General features: G+C 46.4%; 1 pseudogene; it reads right to left on the reverse strand.

Annotated features, from left to right (window-relative positions):
* LOC102189906 lies at positions 10,010 to 10,810 on the reverse strand (annotated as a pseudogene).

The raw sequence follows: 15,441 nt of genomic DNA on the forward strand, positions 1-15,441 counted from the left end.
CTTGAGCTTCATCCAGCCCAGCGTTTCTCATGATGTACTCTGCATATAAGTTAAATAAGTAGGGTGACAATATACAGCCCTGATGTACTCCTTTCCCTATTTGGAACCAGTGTGTTGTTCCACGTCCAGTTCTAACTGTTGCTTCTTGACCTCCATACAGATTTCTCAGGAGGCAGATCAGGTGGTCTGGTATTTCCACCTCTTTAATAGTTTTCTACAGTTGTGATCTACACAGCCAAAGGCTTTGGCATAGTCAATAAAGCAGAAGTAGATGTTTTTCTGGAACTCTCTTGCTTTTTCGATGATACAATAGATGTTGGCAATTTGATCTCTGGTTCCTCTGCCTTTTCTAAATCCAGCTTTAACATCTGGAAGTTTATGGTTCACGTACTGTTGAAGACTAGCTTGGAGAATTTTGAGTGTTACTTTGCTAGCATGTGAGATGAGTGCGATTGTGTGGTAGTTTGAGCATTCTTTGGCATTGCCTTTCTTAGTGAGTGGAATGAAAACTGACCTTTTCCAGTCCTGTGGCCACTGCTGAGCTTTCCAAATTTGCTGGCATATTGAGTGCTGCATTTTCACAGCAAATGCTCTTGGGAAGTCCCAATTTGTAGTTGACAGATCCCTGGTCAGGGAACTGGATCCCCAAGGCTGGAACTAAGACCTGGTGCAGCCAAGTAAATAAAAATGTAAAAAGAAAAGAAAGAAACTAGAAGTTTACAGCTCTCTGAAAAAAGAGAAGTGCAGGCCTAAGCTCCCATCCTGTCCAAGGATATGATCCATGTGGGAGAGGAAAAAAGGCCATTACTCCCAGCTTGTAACTGGGTGACTGTCTTTCTCCATAAGTCCTCCAATATGATTTGTGAGCTCTCTTCTTTTCAAACAGTTTTATTGAGATATCACTGACATTCCTTAGCATCCACCCATTGAAGGAATGCCTGTCAATGGCTTTTAGTATATTCAGAGTTGTGCAACCATCGGTATATAATTTCACAACATTTTCTTCATACCACAAGAAACCCCATGCCCATTGGCAGTGCATTCGTTTACTAGGGCTGCCATAACAAGATATCACAGACAGGTGGCTTAAACCACACACGTGTATTTCCTCACTGTTCTGGGGGCTAGAAGTCCAAGAATCAGGTGCCAGCCGGTTTGGTTTCTTCTGAGGCTTCTTCCTGGAGCTTGCAGATGGCTGCCTTCTCAAGGTGTCCTCAAAGAGTCTTTCTTCCATTCCGGGTGTCTCTTCTTTTCATAAGGACACCAGTCAGATTAGATTACCACATCAGGCAACATGCATGCATACTCATGTGTCTGACTCTCTGCGACACTGTGGACTGTAGCCCGCCAGGCTCCTCTGTCCATGGGATTGTCCAGGCAAGAATCCTGGAGTGAGTTGCTGTGTCCTCCTCCAGGGGATCTTCCCAACCCAGGGATGGAACCTTCATCTCCTGCATTTCTCTTTACCACTGAGCCATCTGAGAAGCTCAGATTAGATTATGGCCCATACTAATGGCCTCATTTTTTTCACCAGTGAATTTAAGGTTCTTGCTTTGTCGAAAAGAATTGGGAGATGAAGCAAGGAGGTTAAGAAAGTATGGTGAGAGTTTATTTAAGTAAAGATACGGTCTCAGAAGGAAAGCAGGTAGACAGGTGAGGAGCTGCTGCCCTGGGTCTCTGGGAAGCCTGTTATGAGGGACATACAAATGAATGGTTGGAGTATTCTCTGGGGAAGGAGGGCTTTAGGGATTGTATTCCCCGCTCCAGTTTCCTGAGGGGACAAGGGATTTTTGTCCTTATTTAGCTTAGATTCCAAGTGTCACGGTGTTGATGCATGATGAGTGTTTCTTACCTATATGGCTAATTTTGTATTATAATGAGAGCATAATGAGCAAAAGGTTACATGCGGAAGCAGAGGATTCCTGCCTTTCCCCACTTTTCTTTGTCTGCTACCCAGACCCGTATCACCCAAAACTTGCGGTTTTCTGTCAGGCTGGAGGTTCCTGCTTTGCTTTGTCTGCCCGTGGACCCCTACTGTTAACAAGATGCGTGATTTCCTGCTACCTGGCCCCTGGCCCCATTTCTGCTCAGACCTAGCTACCTGCCTGCTCGAACAATTTTAACTTAATTATACCTCTTTAAAAGTCCTATCCCTAAATGCATTCTGAGGTATCTACCAGGCAAATGGTTTCAACAAATGAATTTTGAGGGAATACAATTCAGTTCATAACAGGTAGTTATTCCCTGTTTCTTCCCTGTTATTGGCAACCACTTAAACTACTTCAGGTCTCTGGGTTTACCTTTTCCAGACATTTCCATTAAAGGGAATCATACAATACGCGGTGGTCGCTGTGACTCGTTTCTTTCACTCAGCCTTTTTCAAGTTTCATCAGTGGTAGCATGTGTCTTGGTGTGTGTGTTCAGTCACTCAGTCATGACCAACTCTTTGCAACACCATAGACTGTAGCCTTCCAGGCTCCTCTGTCCATGGGAGTTTTCAGGCAAGAATACTGGAGTGGGTTGCCGTTACCTCCTCCAGGGGATCTTCCTGACCCGGGGATCAAACCTGTGATTCCTCACCTCTAGCACCACCTGAGAAGCATCATTACTTCATTCCTTGTTTTTGGCAACTAATATTCCGTTGTATATAGATAGACCTTATTTTGTATGTCCACTCATCAAGTGATGAAAATCTGTGTTTTTTCCACTTTGGGGTTATTATGAATAATACTTCTATTAACGTTTGGGTACACGTTTCTGCATGGACATACGTTTTCATTTCACTTGGGCATATATATTACTGGATTATGTTATAACTCTTTTGAACAGTTTGAAGAACTGCCAATCTGTTTTCCAAAGTGTTTGTGGCTCAGCTGATAAAGAATCCGCCTGCAATGTGGGAGACCTGGGTTCGATTCCTAGGTTGGGAAGATCCCCTGGAGAAGGGAATGGCTACCCACTCCAGTATTCTGGCCTAGAGAATTCCATGGACTGTATAGACCATGGGGTCACAAAAAGTTGGGCACAATTGAGCACCTTTCACTTTCACTGCAGCATTTTATAATTCCATCCAAATTATCAGAGTTCCAATTTCTCTGCCTCTTTAACATAACTTATTTGCATTTTTAATTAAAATTTTAAATTTATAGCCCCCCGAGTGGATATAAAGTGGTGTCTCATTGCAGTTTTGATTTGCGTTTCTCTGATAGCTAATGAGGTTGAGCATCTTTTCATCTTCTTTTTGGCAATTTCTGTATCTTCTATGGAGAAATAGATTTTCAGATCCACTGCCCACTTTTTAATCGGCTTATTTGTATTTTTATTATTGAGTTGTAAGAGTTCGTGGTATATTCTGGATACAAGGCTCTTTTCACACGTATGTTAGCAAATATTTTTCTCCATTCTGTGCGGTGTTTTTCCACTCTAATGGTATTACTTGCAACAAAAATTTTTAATGTCGATGAAGTTAAATTTACCTATTTTTTCTTCGGTTGTTTGGGTCTTTGGAATCATGTCTAGGGAACCTTTACCTAACTGATTTCTGACATGCGTAGAAGTTAACGGTGGCTTGCAAGCCAGTAACGGCGAGTGGCAGCTAGAAGCAAGGTCTTAGTTTCTCAGACCAGGAGTCGTAACCACTGGACCGCAGGGGCCAGCAGTTTGCGCTGGAGTCCCTAGTCCTTGCCTGCCTTGTCAAGAATGAATTCAGGCGAGGAGGCAGAAGGTAAAGAGTAGACTAACAAGTTTATTGAAAAGAAAATCACATGCGGAAAGGCGCATGGGCGAGCTCAGAGAGAGCGTTGAGCCTTTGAGAAGTTTAAATCCTTTATAAGCGGGCAGCGTTCTGCGTCTTTGTCTTCCTTCAGACCAATCATCTTGCTTTGTACCCACCCCCTACCCCCAGTTAATTTGTATCAGGATGCTCCTTTGAGGTGTGTACACACCCCTTAGCCAGGATGGGTCTTGAAGTGGAAGCTTCTGGGAGGAGCAAGACTCATTATGGCCTGGAATTACCCTCTGACTTTTGACACAAAAGAGCCTTTCTGGACATGTGTAGTGTCTCCCTTATCCTAAAAAGGGGGAAGTGGAGATCCCTTAATCCTTTACTCAGACAGTACCCCTCTTTGCCCTGCCGTGGTTATTTACTTGAGATGTATACAAGAGACAGACTGGCTATTTAACCTGTTTCTGTTGTTACTTCCGTTTCCTAGAGCAAACAGGATGCTGATTAAATTCCTCAACTGAAGCCCCCCTATCTCTTGTCTCAGGAAGTGCAAACAGAAGAGTGGCTGATTGTAAATGTCCGACCTGGAGCCTGTCTATCTCTTACCTGATAACCAGAAGTAGTGAAGATTCACACATGTTTCTTCTAAGGGTTTTATAGTTTTAGTTCCTATGTTTAGGACTGTGATTCATTGGGGGTATTTCTATGTGCGATGTAGAGTCCAAACTTCATTCATTCGTGTGTGGATGTCTAGTTGTTCCAGCACCATTTATTGAAGACTGTTTTTTCCTTCACTGAGTCATCTTGGAGCCCTTGAGAACAATCAGTTGAACATAAGTACAAGGGTTTATGTCTGGATTCTCAATTCAGTTCCATAGATATATATATCCATGCCAGTATCACATTGTTTCAATTACCAAAACTTTTAAATAAATTTTGAAGTTAGGAAATACGTGTCCTCCAGCTTTGTTCTTTTTCAAGATTGTTTTGGCTGTTCTGGGTCCTTTGCATTTCCAAGTGAATTTTAAGATCAGCTAGCTAATCTCTGAAAGAAGAGATTTTGACAGGGATTGCATCAACTTTGCAATCAGTCTGCAGACTCTTGCCTCTGTCGCAATATCAAGTCTTCTAGCCTGTGAATCGGTGTTTTCCCATTTATTTGAGTCTTTTTCAATTTCTTCCAGTGATATTTTCAGTTTTCAGTGTATGTCTTAACACTTCTTTTGTCGAATTCATTCCTAAGTCGTATTTTATTCTTTTTTATGTTATTGTAAAAAGAACTTTTCTTAATTTCATTTTCACATTGTTCATAGCAAGTTTATAGAAATACAATTGATGGTTTGAATAATGCATTTGTATCCTGTAACCGGGAGCTTCGCTAATGGCTCAGTGGTAAAGAATCTGCCCGCCAATGCAGGAGATGCAGATCCATCCCAAGGTCAGGAAGATCCCCAGAGAGGGCAATGGCAGCCCACTCCCATATTCTTGCCTGGGAAATCCCATGGACAGGGGATCCTGGTGGGCTTCAGTCCAGGGGGTCACAAAAGAGTGAGACATGACTTAGCGGCGACTAAACAGCAATAATATCCTGGACCTGTAGTGAGCTCATGTATTAGTTTTAACAGTTTTCCAGTGGATTACTTAGGATTTCCTAAACATGGGATTATGTCATCTGCAAATAGAGATCATTTTACTTCTTTCTTTCCAATCGAATGCCTTTTAGTTCTTGCTTAATTACCTCCAGTACAATCTTGAAAAGCAGCAGTGAAAGTCAATAACTTGGCCTTGTTTGATCTTAGGGGAAAGTCTCCAGTCTTCTGACTAGCTCTTTTAACTTAAAAACTCAATTTTGTCCTCAATTATGGCTTCTCCTCCTTCCATCCCATTTGGAACTCCTATTTTTTCAGAATTTAGATCTCTTGAATCCATCATTTTTGTGTTTTATCTTATCGATATTTCTATTTCTTACTATTTTTTACTCTGCTTCTCCAAGTAATTTTTTCATCTGGTCTTTTAGGTCCTTGGGTTTCAGGCCCAATCCCTCCTGCCACTCCTGCCTGCCACCTGTTTTTTGTAAAGTGTTGATAGGGACAGAGTAAAGGGATGAAGTAGATGCATAAACAGTTAATCCCACTAGGAGGTTGTAAATAGAAAAAAAAAAAGGAAGATCCTGTAAGTTAATGATCACTCAAGAAAGCAGGTTTGCTTAACCACAAAACCAAGCTGGCTTGCTTAGCAACAAAACCGTGTAACAGAAACATGAGATATGCCCCCAAACAATAAAACAATGGTGGAATGAGTTCCACATCCTGCCCAGGGAGCTCAGTAAGTTAATGACCACTAGGACATGCTCTGACCACGTAGGGACAGGAAAACTCCCTTGCCCACCCTGGGGGAGGAGCTGATGACAGAAGCATGACCCCTACTCAAGAGACAAAGACATTCTCCCCCTCCCCACTTTTCCTTTGATTATAAAACTGTAGCCCAGTGTCGACTAAAAAAAAAAAAAATAGTCATAACCTAAAAGTTGACAGTTTTATTTGGTGGGAATTTTTAGGACTTCAAGACCGGAAGACAGCATCTCAAGTAACCCCAAGAGAATTGCTCTGAGGAGGCAAGGGGAGGAGCCAGGTTATATAGATGTTTTGCAACAAAGGGAAGGTAGTCTGAACCTCAAAAGTAATTTTGTGAATTAAAGCAAACCAAATGGATAGCAGGGCTTCCCAGGTAGCGCTAGTGGCCAGCTCCTGCCGGCCAGTGCAGGAGACCTAAGAGATGCTGGTTCAATCCCTGGTTTGGGAAGATAGCCTGGAGAAGGACTTGGCAACCCACTCCCATATTCTTGCCTGGAGAATCCCACGGACAGAGGAGCCTGGCAGGCTACAGCCCTTGGGGCCACAAAGAGTTGGACCTGAGTAAGCAACTTAGCATGCAAGAGGGATGGCATCACTCACTCAATGGACATCAGTCTGAGCAAACTCTGGGACACAGTGTAGGACAGGGAAACCTGGCCTGCTGCAGCCCATGGGGTTGAAGAGTCAGACATGACTCAGCAACTGAGCCACAAAAATCCTAAGTTAAGAAATTTAGCATTTTTCTATGTATGGGAAGTTGCAAGAGTTTGGGTGGGCTCACTGAAATCATTCCTTTCATATGTATCTTAGCTACCTGCAGCCAGTATCCTGTGTTTTTTCACATCCTGAGTTCCTCAGTGCTCACTTTAGGGAGTGGCTGTAGCCCAGAGGCTGCAAGATTACAGGTATTATTCTCCTTCCTGGGCGCCCTCAGGCCCCAGAAATTCACCTTTGGAGGGTCAAACTTGCTGATTACTCTGACATCCTTGGAAGAAATGGTGGCTCAGATGGCAAAGAATCTGCCTGCAATGCAAGAGACCCATGTTCAATCCCTGGGTTTGCAGGATCCCCTGGAGAAGGAAACGGCTACCCACCCCAGTATTCTTGCCTGGAGAATCCCTTGGACAGAGGAGCCTGGTGGGCTCCAGTCCATGGGGGTCACAAAGAGTAGGACACAATTAAGTGAATAACATTTTCACCGATATCTTTGTTTACTGATATGGCAGGAATACTCCATTTCTCACTAAAGTTCTCAGGGTGCAATCCCCCTCCCTCACCCACACTTGTAAGCCTCACAAGCATCCTATTCTAATAAATCACTTCATATCTATTACTTTGCTTTCCCTGAATTCTTTTCTTCACTGAGACATAAAGGACTATGGTACTGTCACGCGAGTGTATGTGCCTCGATTCTTTGTCTCATCACAACAAAGATTTGGAGTGACGGACATTAAAGCCCCTTCGGCGAGTCACAGCTCTCAGGTCTTGGATAGACCGTGTTATAGCTCTCAGGTCTCAAATGAACCGTGTTATAGCTCTTAGACAAATCAGTGTTACAGCTCAGTGTTACAGCTCTGTTTTATTTAGAAGATAGCAGGAAAATCCATTTTTGAGGCGTGAGGGTAGGTCGATCTAAAGACACGAGGAGAAGAGCGCCCCAGCGCGCAGGAGAGAGAGAGAGCTGGCTCTGGCTTCTCTATTTATATGTGTATCTCTCCCTGGGCTTGTCCTATGGAAATTGGGCCAGCCAGGAGTGTTGTTTGTTTTACCTGAGGGCCTCACTCCGGTCCTCGAACCTTCTTTTGTTTCATTTTCACGGGCTTTTCCCTTCCCTGTCTGTAGCCACCGCCGTTTTGGACTCCTTTTCCCTGTTCTACTCACCTAACAGTACCAAGCTCTTTGGAGCCCCCCCAGAATGACACCAATCAGTTTCAGTTTTATTGGAACACAGTCACATCCATTGGGCCAGGGATTCTTGATGGCTGCCTTCAGGCTGTGATGGCCGAGAGAAATAGCTATGACAAAAACCAAATGGTCTGCAAAAAGCCCCAAAATATTTACTATCTGGCCCTTGCAGAAAAGCGTGCCGACCGAGTTCTAGATCAGTGTCTTTTCTGTTTGTTGTTGTTGTTGCTCAGTAGCTCAGTCCTGTCCGACTCTGTGCCCCATGGACTGTAAACCGCCAGGCTCCTCTGTCCACGGGATTCTCCAAGCAAGAATGCTGGAGTCGGTTGCCATTTCCTTTTCCAGAGGACCTTCCTGACCCAGGGATTAAACTCAAGTCTCTAGAGTCTCCTGCATTGACTGGCAGATTCTTTACCACTGTGCTACCTGGGTTTTTGCTACCTCTAATTAATTTTTTAAAATTTTGAGATTATTTTTTTAATCCCCAGGAGTGATTTTTTTGTTCTCAGATTGTTCCTGTGCAAAATCTTCCTGACTTTCCTGATAACTTCTCTATCCTTCCTTCTTTAGACACATCACCTCTGGCTGCTCAGCATGGTAGAGTGTTGTGTGTAGGGGAATGGCAGTCTTTAAACTTCCTGAGCCCCCTAGAGTGTCTACTCATGGATTCTGAGGCCCAGACCTGCCAGCTTTGTAGAAATGTGTTCCCCACAGAGGGTTGGCTGTCAGGATGTCCAAGGCAGATGTGAAACAGCCAACTGGGAGCAGTAACCAAGAAGTCTCTTTTCCAGGTGACGTGAACAGCTGCCCCACACTGGGACCTGATGGCTAGACTGGGATGGCTGTGGAGGTTGGGCTTTCCTAGGCAGGAGCAGGGTGGGGCATCTTTTCCCAAAGGTCTAGAGGCTCCTGGGAAAAGGCATAGGCTCCCCAGAGATGAGTACTCTCTCCAGGAATGCAGGCTAGGCTGGTCTGCACCTGGCTTAGTCTTCTTAAATTAATGAAGTGGGGCGACTTGCCTAGTGGTCCAATGGTTAAGATTTTACCTTCCAGCAGCAGAGATGTGGGTTTGATCCCTCGCTGGGGAGCCAAGATTCCCACAAGCCTTGCTGCCAAAAAACAGAAGCAATATTGTAACAAATTCAATAAAGACTTTAAAAGAAAAAAGAAAGGAGTGGGAGAATTAAAATCCTGTTAGACCGGAACACTCAGGTAGCCTGGGATGGCAGGACTTGGCTCCAGGCTCCTTCACAAAGGCATGCCTGCTCCAGCTTTGGTCCTGGATGCTCCTCTTCCAGTGCGAACAGGCATTAAGAAGTTGCCCTCTGCTGGATGAGTACCCAAGATCCCCTTCAGCCCCCCAACATGCACACATCTGCTCAAGCTTCCGCTAGATTGTGCGATAAGTTGCTTCAGTCGTATCTGACTCTTTGTGACCCTGTGAACTGTAGCCCGCCAGGCTCCTCTGTCCATGGGATTTTCTAGGCAAGAATGCTGGAGTAGGTTGCCTTTCCTTCTTCAGGGGATCTTCCTGACCCAGGGAGGGAACCCTCATCTCTTATGTCTCCTGCATTGGCCGGCAGGTTCTTTACCACTGGTCCAGGAGTTTTTATTTTATTTTTTTATGCCTTCAGGAGCATGTTTATTGTGTTTGAGATGATACATCAGGTGCTCTCTGAGCTACAAAGGGTAAAAGGAAATCCCCTCGTTACAAACTGACAAAAGGTAAAAGGTAAAACATTTTTCACAACAGCATGAACCACATACTCAGAAACAGATCTGGGTTTAATACAAAAGACATAATTCCTAATCATCTATGGCTACTTTTATAACTTCATACAGATAATGAATTAGGCTAAAATGCACTATAATATTTGGTAGACTTCAGGACCAGTATCCTTAGTACATCACAAAATACATTTTGATATCCCAAAGAAGCAAGACTTGCAAGTAGGCATTTTAAACAGAACTAATCTACAGCTACAAAGTTCTGCTCTTCATAGCATTTACCTTTTTTGGAGAGTCTCCCAGTCTCCAAAGGATAAAAGCAGAGAGTAGAATCAGTATAACATATACGCAGAAGTCCGTACTGTAAAGGCTATAAAGATCTGCAGCACAGTGGGAAGATGCCTTCTGCTCCTTCACACTGCATACAAATTATGTGAATTATGTGGCCTATCGCTTGGTCCACTGTCTGGCTATCCTGTCATGTTCTGCTCTGTTGGTCAAATACTGAGTGGCTATGCTTCCAACCAGAGGATCCGCAGGTTGCAGTCTGTCAAAAGAGAACAAATTGACAGCAAAACCTTTGAAATAGTCAAAGCAGGACTCCAGTTGTCTTTAAGGATGTCCAGGCAGATGACTCCCTGACTATTGACGTTGCAGTGACAGATTCTGGTGCGGAAAGTAACCTTTGGTGGCTTAAATGGATAATCTGATGAAAATGTGATATCCAGAAAAAAACACACCACCTTCATATACAGAACCTGGTGGACCAAGTATAGTCGATCTCCATTCATAAATGTTATCTCCTTTAGGCCCAGCACTGCAGTTAGGAGGAGGATCAAGGGTTATTTCAGCTAGCTCCTTCTGAGTTCTTTTAGCACTGGTGGATAATTTAGCAGTGGTTTTGCTAGAGAGTTTGGTGTTTTTCTTCTGCTGGGTGGCAGAAGATTTTCTTTCTTCTTGTTCTTCAGGCTCTGGAGCAGCTGGGTCTCGCTGGTCTGCATCTGAACTACCACTGCTGGCACTGGGGCTCTCATCATCGGACCTCTGCCAATCACTGGACATCTTGGTGAAGTTATTTCTTGAAAATTCGGCCACCTGCCCGGCCCACTCACGCACCGCTATGGTGTGGGGCCACGAGTTTTTAAAGACTTTTTTTTTTTAATATGGACCATCTTTAAAGTCTTTATTGAACCTGTTACAATATTGCTTCTGTTTTATGTTTTGACTTTCTGGCCGTGAGCCATGTGGGATCTTAGGTCCCTGACCAGGGATCGAACCCACACCCTCTGCATTGGAAGGCAAATTCTTAACCACTGGACCACTCAGAAGTCCCTGGCCCAGGTTTTTTAATTACCCAAGCAGGAAGCTGGAATCGTCCCTAGGATGACCACTGAAGGCCCTTCTTCCCAAGAGTCATCCCGTCCTGAGCCTTCAAAATGAGTGAAACATCATCTTCAGGAGAGGTGCTTTCTGAGCTGAGAAGTCTGAGAGATGGAGTCAAAGAGAAGCTCTAGCTGTGAGCCCCAGGCCAACCTCAGTGTGTGGAAGGCAAGATGGGCCAGGAGCGATTTATGTTTCCCACAGATGGAACCTGAACACAGGAGCTTTGGTTTCCAAAATGAGATACCTTCAGACTTATCCCCACCACCCCCTACCCCTCACCCCCAAACCCCCACCGACAAGCACTGTTTGGATGAGGATAACACATTTGTCCCTGTAACAAGCATGGGACACAAAGAGGAACAAGCCTGCAAATGTGCCTGCTGCCCTCGTGAAGTTCACAGGCCAGTGGAAGAGCCAGCAAAAAGACCACCCAACGATGGGATGTCAAGGGTGTGATGGGCCAGGGCCCACAGCCCTATTGCCATCTGGAAAATGGTGTCTACAGCCCTGTGGGAGGGGGTGCCAAGGGTCCTGGGAGGGGAGACACATGGCTGGAGTTGAAGATAGTTTGCCAGGTAGACTGAGTCGGTGGGCTGGGCCTGAGAGGAGGCAGTCACGGTGTAGATGCTCAATATAATAGACCCTGAACGAATGACTGGATGAGAGTAACTCGTGTTACGTTTCAGGAAAACAACTGTTGGTTATAACTGAATCGGTCAAGGAGACTAATGGCATGAATGAGGATCTTCAAAAAAGAGCTGCCATGTCACGGGTGATCCCAAATGCCCTGAGACCACTGTCGTCTTCAATTCGGTGTCTGAGATGAATTAGTAATTTACTTAGGCTCGTTAAAGTAAACTAGACATGGTCTCATTGGTGAATCATCAAAAGCAACTGTGTTTCTTTTGATTATTTGCAATGAGTGAGGTTTGTTTTGGCAATCCCAAGTGATGGAGAAGATGATCCACAGGGCTGGTTCCTCAGGAGTGACTCCAGGCTGGAAAAACTTCTAGACACAGGGCGGGAGCATGGGCAGTGCTGGGCCTTGGAGACTGCAGTTATGTTTTTGTCCTCATACGCCTCACTTACCCATGCGCCCTCTCAGGGCCTCAGCTCTAGCCTCTGGACAGGGAGGGTAAATATACATTTTTAGGATTTTTAGCTCTGTTATGTATCTGTAACTCTGACTAACCTGGACTCATCAAACAGCAGAAACCCCATCTTCCCTGCCTCCCCCATGAATGAGAAATCCACTCTAGGAGTGCCTGGGAACTGACCCTCGGGTAGTCAGCCTGGCCACATATCCCACCCGAACCCTGCTATGAAGTCACTGACTTTGCTGAGCAATCTTTTCAAATTTAAAAACTGGTGACCTCCAGATACAGTTCATTCAGAGACCACAGGTCCAAAAAAATACTTTCTTTTTATCATAAGAATGGAAAACATGAATTCATGCACTTTTAAGTTCAGTAAATGGGAAAGATGCTAATAGACAATGGTTTCAGGTGTCTGCACAAAGGCAAAGGATGAGGAGCTGTGAGAGTGAGGCGCTGGAGGTGGGCAGGAAAGATCTCTCTGGGAGCTGACTTTGTGTTGACTCTCAGGAGTGCCTACAAGATAGTGTTACCGTAAGAAATGGAGGCTCAGAGAGGTCCAAGCTCTCAGGTAAAATGGGGCGCTCTGGCTTCCCAAGCATCCTTCAGCTGGTTAGACAAAGACCAATGCCCACGGGACTTCCCTGGTGTTCTGGTGGCTAATGCTCCGAGTTCCCAATGCAGTGGGCATGGGTTTGGTCCCTGATCAGGGAACTAGATCCCCCATGTCACAGTGAAGATTGAAAATCCCATGTGCAACAACTAAGATCTAGCACAGCCAAAAACAAAAAACACCAATGCCCATTCAGGGGGTAGTTGGGCCCGACTTAGGGCTCAAGGGGTCCCTACTTGTCTACTGAGCCCTTCCTGCAGCTCAAGAAGCCCTGTAACAAACATCATAGGCAAGAAAGAAACTTCCCCAGGAGCCTGACACAGGTGATTTCAGAAACTAGTGAATTCACAGATTAGTAAGTGATGTTGGGCCACTTTCTCAGTGTTCTGTGCCCCCAACCCTTTACTGAGAGGAAGATTTGCAGGTCTTCTCTAGCACCCATATTCTCTGATGGACCTTAAAGGAACTTGAATGTCTTTATTGCTCCAGGAGATTGGTAGTTAAGACTCTTGAGAGTCCCTTGGACTGCAAGGAGATCCAACCAGTCCATTCTGAAGGAGATCAGCCCTGGGTGTTCTTGGGAAGGAATGATGCTAAAGCTGAAATTCCAGTACTTTGGCCACCTCATGTGAAGAGTTGACTCATTGGAAAAGACTCTGATGCTGGGAGGGATTGGGGGCAGGAGGAGAAGGGGACGACAGAGGATGAGACGGCTGGATGGCATCACCAACTCGATGGATGTGAGTCTGAGTGAACTCTGGGAGATGGTGATGGACAGGGAGGCCTGGCATGCTGCGATTCATGGGGTCGCAAAAAGTCGGACACGACTGAGCGACTGAACTGAACTGAACTGAGGAAAGATTGGCAAAGGCATGCATCCCTCACCTTTGGTACTAATGTTCTATAGGAAATCTGCCACCAATCAGTCAGTTCAGTCGCTCAGTTATGTTCGACTCTTTGTGACCCCATGGATTGCAGCACTATATATCTGCCACCAATATCTCCCAGCAAATCTTCCTCCAGCTGCAGACTCCAGGGCATCAGGGAAAGTGCTTGATCTAGTGGTCAGAGTGGGCCACATGCTTCAATAAACCAGGCCGAGAACAAACAGGTCAATGTCCTGGGAGGCTCTTCTCACAAAACTTTGCTATGCAGGAACCAGGGATGATCCTGCCTCTGCAGAGCACACTGGGACATCTCCAGGGGACCTGGGGCTTGTCCATTTAGGAATTTTTAGGGTCTAATAAGTCTCTTCTATAGCCAGTCTTGGCCCCAGTAAGAGAGACACAAATAAGGTCAGGAAGGGCTTAAAATCTCTGAGGCTCGGACAGAACTGTGGAGGACCAAGGTGCGCTTTGAGTCTGAAGACATCGGCTCAAACAAATGGGGGAAGGAAAGTGGAGGTGTGACGGCCAAGGGTTAAGGAAGTCTGAGTACAGGTGGATGCTGAGGGAGGGGACAATCACCACAGCAGATGAGAATGGACAGGCACTGGGATTCTGAATCAAAAAAACCTTAGCTTGAGAACTGGCGCCACTACTTCCTGTATCTTGGGCAAAACCACTCGGTTCTCACTGCCGGCCAGGAGTAAATAGCGACCCCTTTGCTGCCCTCCTAATGCATGCCAGACACCGCTAAACGTTTCACGTGCTCTTGCTCGGATGCAATTGTTTAGAAGACAAATTTCATTGTTGCTGTGATAGAGGAGAATGGGAGCATTAGTGGCGATAGTGCGAAAAGCGCAACGCACGGTGTCTAATTAGATGCAGAAAGTCAGACTTGGAGGGTTTAGTACTTCCAGCAACGAGAATGGCTAACCTTCAGGAAGGGCTGGGGATTTAACAGTCAGAGAAAACCTGGACAACCTAGCGCAGCCGATGTGATTGTTCTCAAGTGTTTGGTTTGGGGGCGCAAGGTGGGGCTTTATGGATTGAGATCCTTCAGCTGTTGTTGATACTGGCTCCAAGCTACGACTCCCCGTCCCAGCCTTGACTCTGTGTTTACAAAGACAAGAGGTCGTTCGACGCCCTGAGAATCCAGGTGGCTCACTGGCTCCGAGCAGGCGGAGCCCACCGCAGGGCGTGGGGAAGATGGAATTCTCCCACCAAGGCCAAGGAGGCCGAAGCTCTACGCTTCCTTTGTGGTTGGGGGAGGCGCCCGGCGCAGGGAGGGGGCGCCGCGCGGCCGCCCCGCCCACTTTAGCCCCGGCCCTCCTCCTCAGCCCCGCCTCTCAAGGCTCGCGCTTACTTCTAAGCCCCGCCCCCGCCACATCCACCCGTCCCGGCCAGGTCCCTACCGAGCTCCTTCTCGCCGCTCGAAGGCACCATTTCTTCGAAGCCCCGCCCCTCACAGCCAGGCCTCGCCCTAAGCCCCGCCCCTCGCGGCCTGGCCTTGCTCCCTATCCCCGCCCCCTAAGCCCGCCCCGGCCCTCCCCCTCAGCCCCGCCTCTCATGGCTCGCGCGTTCTTCTAAGCTCCGCCCCCGCCACATCCGCCCGTCCCGGTCAGGTCCCTACCGAGCTCCTTCTCGCCGCTCGAAGGCACCGTTCCTTCGAAGCCCCGCCCCTCCCGGCCGGGCCTCGCCTCAAGTCCCGCCCCCTAGGCCCCGCCCCGTCCCTCGCAGCCCCGGGCTCCGTTCTGCC

This window comes from Capra hircus, chromosome 21 (assembly GCF_001704415.2).
Source record: "Capra hircus breed San Clemente chromosome 21, ASM170441v1, whole genome shotgun sequence".
NCBI lineage: Eukaryota > Metazoa > Chordata > Mammalia > Artiodactyla > Bovidae > Capra > Capra hircus.